At 43.9% G+C, this 9,024-nt stretch overlaps 1 pseudogene; it reads left to right on the forward strand.

Moving 5' to 3' along the window:
- The first annotated feature begins 257 nt into the window (after positions 1–257).
- On the forward strand, positions 258–7,891 carry LOC142448676 (adenylate kinase isoenzyme 6-like; annotated as a pseudogene).
- The last annotated feature ends 1,133 nt before the right edge of the window (positions 7,892–9,024 follow it).

Below are 9,024 nucleotides of genomic sequence, written 5' to 3' on the forward strand. Positions count from 1 at the left end.
GCATCAGTTCAAGCAGTGAAGAGACTTTGAACTGCCAGGAGAATAAACAAGCCGGTCTTAGAAGAAATACGGTCAGAATGTTGCTGAGAATGGAGGATGGAGAGATTTGTGCTCACTTTGGAATGTCCTCAGCAAAGACCAATCACTAAAAAGGATGTCCTCATTGGTAAAGTGGAGGGTGCACCAGAGTAAGGGATATGCCGTGTGAGATGGATTCACACCGTGGCTGCACCATGAGCTCAAACATACCAAGGAGCATGAAGATGCGCCAGACGGGACAACATTCTGTTCTGTGAACACAAAGTCTCACGAGTAATGGCAACTAACAACAAACCACTGTACATTCAAAGAGACTCCAAAAGAAGTCATTTTCTTTTTCAAAGAAGAGTTTAGTGACTTACCAAGCAAACCCAAACCTGTTGTCATCGGGCTGATTCCAAATCGTAGTGACCCAATAGGGCATGACAGAACTGCTCCGTCATGTTTCCGAGACGGTACATCTTTGTGGAAACAGGCTGGCATCTTTCTCTCCCAATTTAGGTCCTAAAAAAATTGTTTCCAAAAGAGCTGATCTAATTCTTCTTTGTCCTCACTATTGCACCTTGAACCTGGCTTTGCGAATGATACCACTTTTCTAAGACAATGTCTAAAACCTTAGCATATGTGATATTTTTGGAATGAAAACTCATCATTAAAAATGCCTGCTTTTGCAAAGGTATTTCACTTTCCAAAAGAGAGAGAAGTAAATCAAGTTTTCAAACAGCTGTTAGCAAAAGAAAGGCATCAGATGCCACACAATCGCTAACCTGACGAGGAGCAGACAGCATCAAGAAGGGGAAGCAGGAGAGACTCTAGTTGATTAGAGAAAAGAGCAAACTTGGCTGAGAAAAGAGTGTCTGATTTCCATGCTGACTTGGCCTCTATGAAGCAAGCATAAACATGTGCCTCACTATTTTGGATCTTGCCTGCAGACGGCACCAACCTAAGGGTTAAAACGGTGTCTTCGTTGATGGTAAGTGGACATTACCATAAGTGGAATAACAAGGGCTATTCTCTAATTCTCTGATTATGGGTGCATAATGAATGCATGAACATATAATAATTTGTTCTTTTCTCTAATCAACTAGAGTCTCGCTCAGGATCATTTTGCGCCTCCTGACCAATTGGAGCGGGGGCCCAAGTGGCGTAGTGGTTACATGTTCAGCTGGTAACCCCAAGGTCAGCAGTTCAAAACCAGCAGCCAGCTCCATGGGAGAATGGCAGGCTTTCTACTCCCGTCAAGAGTTACAGTCTCGGAAACTCAGAGGGGCAGTTCCATCCTGTCCTATAGGGTCGCTTTGGCTCAGTGGCAGGGAGTGAGTTTGAACAAACTGAGAGTGTAAGAGCTATGAAGGAGGTAATGGTGGTTCAAAGGTAGAATTCTTGCCTTCCCTGTTTAAGAGTTGGGCTCAATTCCTGCCTTGCCTGCCCAGCCTCAAGTATGGACAGCATTTGTTTGTCAGTGGAAGCTTGTGGGTTGCTATGGTGCTGAATAGATTTCAGCAGCGCTATCTAAGCCAAGAACTAGGACGGAAAGCCTGGAAGTGCATGGTTGACCCTTTTTCAACTAGGTGAGTTTGAACGCGCTGGCCCACTTACACGCGGCCCTTTGTCCCCTGTGTCCTGCTGCTGTACCTGTGAGCTCAAATGCGCCTCTGCTCACCCTGAGATGATCGGTGTCACAAGGTGCGCTCAGAAGATAACTCACAGCACTTGCACTCCCCACAACAGCCCTGGGGAAAAGAAATTCAGCAAATCTGGGTATGCATGGACCAGCCCAGTTCAAACTCTTGTTGCTCCCAAGTCAACTGTGCTTCTGAAAACCAACCGCTGAAAGCCCCACCCATCACAACTGTTCTCTCCTGGGCTCGCCCTGAGTCGAAGGGAACATTACAACCACAAACCACAGCAGCAGGCACGAACAATTCCAGTCATATGTGTATCGCCGCCCCCGCCCCTCCACCCCTCTCCCAGACGCTGCGCTTCTCCCTCCAGTCCTCATAAGCTTTTCATGCAGAAGATCGATCCCGTGTTCTCCCACTCAGCATGCCTATCCCAAACCGGGTGCACTCATGGCCTGGCTCATTTCAGTCAACGGGAAATTCATTCTTCCCGGTGCTCAAGCTGAAAACATCATTTCTCCTCGAATCCTTTTTATCTTTCACACCCCCTCCCCATCCAGTCAAGAGATCTAAAGATGCTTTGCATTAGGTAAATCTGCTGCATACGTCCTCTTCAGAGGATTGAAAAGCAAGGATGTTACTTTGAGGACCAAGGTGCGCCTGACCCAAGCCATGGTTTTGTCTAGTTCCTCGCATGCATGTCAAGTTGGACATTGAGCAAGCAAGACCGAAGAAAAACAGATGCATTTGAATTGTGGTGCTCGCGACGAATATTGAACGTACCATAAACTCCTGAAAGGACAAGCTGATCTGTCTTTTGTATGTATATGTAAAATTCCAAAAATAACACAAATTGTTTTAGACCCAAATGCGACTCGGTCATAATTATAACGTATTGCACTAACAAAACCAGTTACTCAAATAATTCGGTTTAAAAAATGTAGTCACGATAAGGCTCTATATCATATGCTGGGTAGCTAACCACAAAGCTAGCTGTTGAAACCACGAGCCCTTCTTGGGGAGACAGAGGAGGCTTTACATACAGCCTGGAAACCCCGAGTGGCTGTGCGTCAGGATACACTCGTTGGCAGTGCATTGGTTAGCACGCAGCACGTGGTGTACGGCATTAAATGAGCGTTTCTCTCTGTCGTTCGCTGTAGTTGAGACTCAGTGCTTTGTGAACATGATCTCTATATCATTGTTTGATTTTGCTGCTCACTTGCGTTCAGTTGGGGAATAACTGGGGTCAGGAAAACGAAGAGCCCACGAGGAGGAGGAAGCCGTGTGCTGTCTGGCCTTTCCCGCGGATCCTCACTGCCCCGCGCTTTCCTAAGCACTAGATTCAGCGAGCTTGCAAAGAAGAGCAGTAATCATGTGATGATGAAGGGAGTTGGGGTGTAATGTTCACTTTGTGACGCATGGGTACTATTCCCTGGGGTGGGGGTGGGGGCCGTTCTGAAGACGGTCCAGAGTGCTTTCTCGAGAAGCTACAGACCAGCCTGACTGCACAGGCGGTGCTGGGGCTCTGGGGGCTTTCAAAGTAAGCACACCAGAAACCAGCTGCCTTCTGCAGTCAACCCTCAAAAAAGACAAACATGCCAGTGGGGTTTGTGCCGCAGGTTCTTCCACGGGAATTAGCCCCTGGGGGAAAAAAAAGATTTCGATGCGATAGGGCCAAAATCACAGCAACGGTAAGAAAATTACTGAGCAATTTCCTTGGACCTGGGACTATTTTAATCACATTTCATATAATATCTGTTTCTTCTCTCTATAAAGAAGCAAACCATTGCAGATCTTCCCCAGAGGGATAGCTTCCAGCAGGGTTCCAAGGACACTCTAAATCTTCAGGGCCCTTCACACCACCTTGCAGACAGGCAAGAGCTCTGTATAAGGAGGTTTTGAACCACCTAGTTGTCTATGGAAGACCTTTGTTGATAACTCACAGCCTATTTCATAAACACTGAAGCCAAAACACTGTGGGCTTGGGTGTTGTTTCTCTACCACCCAGAAGCATCATCATCCTCAACAAAATTTTAGATGTGCTGGATTTTTTCCCAGAATTCCCATGTAATTTCATATTTATCCTTATCCACTACTTATAGAGATATGTTTATAATTTCTCTATTCAACTAAACATTTATGGCAACTCTTCCTTCACAATCATGGTCAGCATTTGACTACTTATTTCCCTCAAAATATGACTGACATGCCAGAAGATGCTGTCCTTCAAAATGTCCTATATTCTTTCCAAGGTAAGAAATTATTTACACTCAAATAGCTGTCCTTTGTCACCAGCTCAGGTGATGGAAGAAAGATGCGATTAGCCCTCACCAAGAGCCTCTTCTTCACCTTAATTCTGCACATCATTAGTCTTTGAAGAGGTAGCTACTGAAAGATCATTCGGGTCCCATCTCTTGCCTGGTCCTTCTTTTCTAAGCTAGGTCGACGAACAACAAATGAGTGAAAAATCCAACATCTAAAATGAATGCTAGATGTCCTGTGTTAAACCTTTACTGATTCGGGCAACTTTTGGCCACCTTTTTGTTCTTTCGTCTTGATTTTGTCTCAGGCACCACCGCTCCAACCAGCTCCCATGGTTCTGGAAGTATGGCTCTGCTGCATGTCGGTGATGGCACACTTGACCCAGCTAATTAGCAATCACCAGTTGGATGACTGATACAGGGATAGTAACTACATTACACAGACCTAGATTAGTTCCATGGTGGGCATTGTGGGTTATTTAGTAGACTGCTAACCACGAGAACAGCTGTTTGAATCCACCAGCCTGTCCTTGGGAGAAAGATGAGGCTTTCTGCTCCTGTAAATTTTTTTAGGCTTAGGAACCCCACTGGGCAGTTCTACTCCATACTACAGAGGTCCGATGAGTCAAGACGGACTCGCTAGCAGTTGAGTTGGAGCTATAGTGCCATTCCAAAGAAACCTAGGTCTTCAGTCAAGGTTCATGGGGAGAGGAAGCACAACACACATTATTGGAGATGCTGCAACAACACTGGACCAATCAGGGAGAGAGTTCTGGAGCTGAGCTTTTTGGAGTGCTCATATGGCATTATCACAATAAAAACTTGGCTAACCCAAGAAAACACAACCCCAAACCAAACTCGCTGCCAATGAGTCAATGACAACTCATAGTGACCTTAGAAAACAAGGTAGAACTGCCCTGTGAATTTCCGAGCATAACTGTGTGGGAGGAGCAAGGCCAGTCTTTCTCTCCCCAAACAGCTGGCAGTTTCAAGCTGCAGACCTTGCAATCAGCCGTCCGACACATAATCACTCTGTCACCCCGGCTCCTAAAGAAGGGGGCTCATCAGGTTCAGATAGATGGCTTGCCATTCTTTGGGGACATAGAATCAGTAAAAACAGAAAAATCTATGCAGGTTTGCTCTCTGCCCATGCAGCTAGGCAAGGACAAGGCAAAGCTGGAGAAACCAGGGGTCATCGTCTGTCAGAACTGAGTGAAGCACGACGAGCGACAGTAATGTTACGAAGGAAGCAGCGAGAGGACAAAGTGGGGGACGGCAAACGTGAAAGCGATCACACGTGCAGGAGGAAGCGTGTGTGCGTGTGCCATTGTGAGACAGAGAAATGGGTGTGGCTGTTGTTGGCAGGTACTATCCAGACGGCTCTGGCTCATAGCAACCCTATGCACAGGTCCCATGCCCAGCCCTGCTCCATCCTCACAGCTGTTCCTAGGCTTGAGCCATGGTTGCAGCCACTGTGACAAGCCATCTCCTAGGGGGCTTCTTTTTCAGCTGTTCCTCCCTTATCAAGCATGTCCTTCTTCAGGACTGACCTCTCCTGACAACATGCCCAAGGTATGTGCGATGAAGTCTCACCATCCTTGCCTCTCGGGAACACTCTGGCCATACTTCCTCCAAGACAGGCCTCTGTCCCTTTTTTGCAGTTCATGGTACTTTCAATATTCTTCTCCAGCACCGCAATTCAAATGTATCAATGCTTCTTCGGTCTTCTCTGTTCAATGTCTAGTTTTCACGTGCATATGACATATAGGAAAATACCATGGCTTGGGTCAGGCACACCTGAGTCATCAAATAGCCGTGGCTTTCAATACCCCAAAGAGGTCTTAGGTAGAGATTTACCGAATGCAGCTTGAATCTTCACTGCTGCTCCCATGCGCATTGGCTGTGCATTCAAACAAGACAGACTCCTGGACAACTTCAAACTTTACCATACTGTCAGCTATTGGTTCATTTGTGGGAATTTTGATCTTCTTTACATTGAGTGGTCATCCATGCTGAAGGCTCTTTGATCTCCCTCAGCAAGTGCTTCAAGACCGTCTTACTTTCAGTAAACAAGGTTGCAACATCTGCATTTTTCAGGTGTGAAGTAATAGGGCTAGAAATTATAAGCTGTTTTAATTCAGCTATTAATCTGTTTAAGACACCGTGTCAATGTTATTATTATAGTGAGGTGTCATGTGGTCCATTTCACCTCATAGTGATCTCATGGGAAGTAGAGCCTAAGAATTTATGGAGGTGAAAAAAGTTGATAAATGTGTCAATAATCCTAAGTACTTGTAGCAGGGAAGAGGAAGAAAAAGTTCACAAAAATACAGTAATAATGAAAATTATTATTACAATAATAAATTCAAGGATAAATCAAAATTCCCTAATAATTATGAATGAGGACAAGTAGAGCACTTGTGTTTGAGAACAGACATTCTACATCTGTATAAATTGGATTAATTAACTAGCTCCTACTACCAACAGTTCGTGTACTTAAACAGGAAACTAAAAATATTTTGTATTCATCCAACTCACTGACTCGCTTTGGTCTTTTCTTTTTTGTAACAGCATTAAGAGACGCTCAACATTTTTGAAACAAGGGGGGTGATCAAGGTGGAGCTGATGTGTAGGTCTGTGATACTCGATCGGCTCCTAAAGAAAGCACGGGCTCATGAGATGTCACTATCGATTTCATGGAGTGACTCAAAGGGCCTCTGAATGGCTCCGGTTCTTCACTCCCGTCCCAAATGCTCTTCCAGTTTGCTGAAAATGCTCCACTTCATCTTGTCAGTGTGCATGACATGAATCCAATTATAAATAAACTTGAATGAGGAAGTTTTTTTAATGGAAAAACAAAAGGGGGGAGCAGAGGGAGAGGGTGTGTTGTCATTTTAAATTCTAGTTTAAATAGTTGCTTCCCTCTACGCAATTGCTTTATTTATTTTTTTAATTAAAAAAAATTTTTTGCAGTCGCTTTACAGTAGGAGAGATGAGGCACGTGCATAGGGCAGTGCTTTCTTGTGGTCAGAACCATGGATTTTCTTCGAGTCAGAAAGATGTGTTTTACGTCTCAGCCTCACCACGTTATGAGCCCGAGCAAATTAATGTTTGTGATCTGTCAGTTTACTCACCTACGGGATGAGCAAAAACACACTTAGCGCCTGTGATTGTATCGTGTACATCCACTGATAAGCAGAGTGGAAAGCTCTGGATTGCTTACGCAGCCGATCAAGGGGAGGGCAGAGAAAAAGGAGTGCTTTTTAGCAAAAGATCAATGGAATCTTGGATAAACAAATGGCACCAAAAGCAAACGCTGGATTTTCCACCTTGTTGTCTAACACGAGAACAACAGAGATGCAGACTCCAGCACCAACCTGACAGGCCATGGTGGACCTGCTGTGCAAACATATTGCCACGCATCTAATGTTTTGGGTGATAAAGGGATCATATGCGGCCATCGCTGTGAAGACCATGCTGCAGCCAACATCCTGCTCACCGGGACAGCAGGGGTTGGCAAAACCATACTAGGCGAAGAACTTGCGTCAAGATCCAGACTGAAATCCATTCATGAGGGTGGTTTAGCTAAAGAAGGGCCGCTGTGTGATGGCTACGTTGAAGAGGACGGCTGGCCGTTTCAGATGAAGCTAGAGGAGTTGATGAGTTAGAAACCCAAATGAAAGGAGGTGGGGTTATTATTGATTACCATGGCTGTGATTTCTTCCCTGAACGCTGAGAACAGATAACAGTGCATTGTACAAAAGGCTTGAAACAAGGGGTTTAAATGAGAAGAAACTGCAAGAGAAGATTCAGTGTGAGATTTTTCAAGTTCTCTATGAAGAAGCCATGGCCTCCTACAAGGAAGAAATAGTACATCAGCTATCTAGCAACAAACCGAAAGAGCTAGAGAATAATATAAACCAGATATTTAAATACATTGAACAATGGATGAAAGATCATAGCTCTTGACTCTCAAGACTAGCCACAGGATCGCCACTCTTACTGAGCACTCTCTGCCTATCATGGAAATGGTCCAAGTATCAGTATCAGTTTCATATTAGAATTGTGTTGCAGGACTGGCAAGTGGAAAGTATCAAAGGTTTATGCCTGGGCTCTTTTTTCTCCAAGAGAAAGCAAAACCATTTGAAATATAATGAGCATGACATTATTTAGGGTTGAGAGTGAAGATTGTCATTGTTTAATGCTTCAACTGTTAAAGGATAAATAAATCTAAGTGGGTGAATATCTGCTGGATTTATTACAAAATAAAATTAAGGTGATTTTTTAAAATAAAACTTCTACCTTAAAGCATCAGTATTCTTTTTTTAATTCTCAAATTTTTAAACCATGGAAGTGGTGATAGCACTTTATTAAAATTCAAACCAATACTCTGATGTCTGTCAGCCACCTCAGATGGCCCTCCTTTCAGAAATAAGGTTACTGGTCTTAGATACCCCTTCAGATTTTATGCTTATAAAAAGATGTGTATAGAATTTTTTAAGCAGGTAGTTTCAAACCACAATTTTTCTGTACTTTTTAATTGGACATATTTTGGAGATTATACTCCTCAGACTTTATTGAGGGTCCCAGTTTTTATCTTATAGTTACACTTTACATACCACAAAATCCACCATTTAAAAGTGTACACGGTACTGCATTTTAGTATATTCACAAGGATGTGTAACCAAAACCTTTTCAATCCTAAGAAGCCCTCAGTCCCCATTAGCAGTACTCAGTGGAGTGAATCGTGTGCTTAAATGAGGTAGGTCTATTTGTTAACAAAAAAACAAGAGGCAGAACAGTGTGTTTTATATTTGTTTGTTTAAACCTAAGGAATTATCTGTCGGTATTTATCCAGGAAAACTGTTCAGAAGGATAAAAGGCAAACAATAGCAATATTCTGGAGAAAGAGATAAAGGAAGTTTGAATCTTCACTACACGTTTTTATCTTACTTTAAAAACTCTTCCAAACCTATCACGTGCCGTCAAGTCCATGCGGACTCATAGCGATGCTCTGCAGAACAGAACGAAACACTGCCTGGCCCAGCACCCTCCTCACAGCTCTTACATTGGAGCTCATTGGTGTAGCCACTATGTCAATC

The sequence above is a fragment of the Tenrec ecaudatus genome, chromosome 5 (assembly GCF_050624435.1).
Source record: "Tenrec ecaudatus isolate mTenEca1 chromosome 5, mTenEca1.hap1, whole genome shotgun sequence".
Classification (NCBI taxonomy): Eukaryota; Metazoa; Chordata; class Mammalia; order Afrosoricida; family Tenrecidae; genus Tenrec; species Tenrec ecaudatus.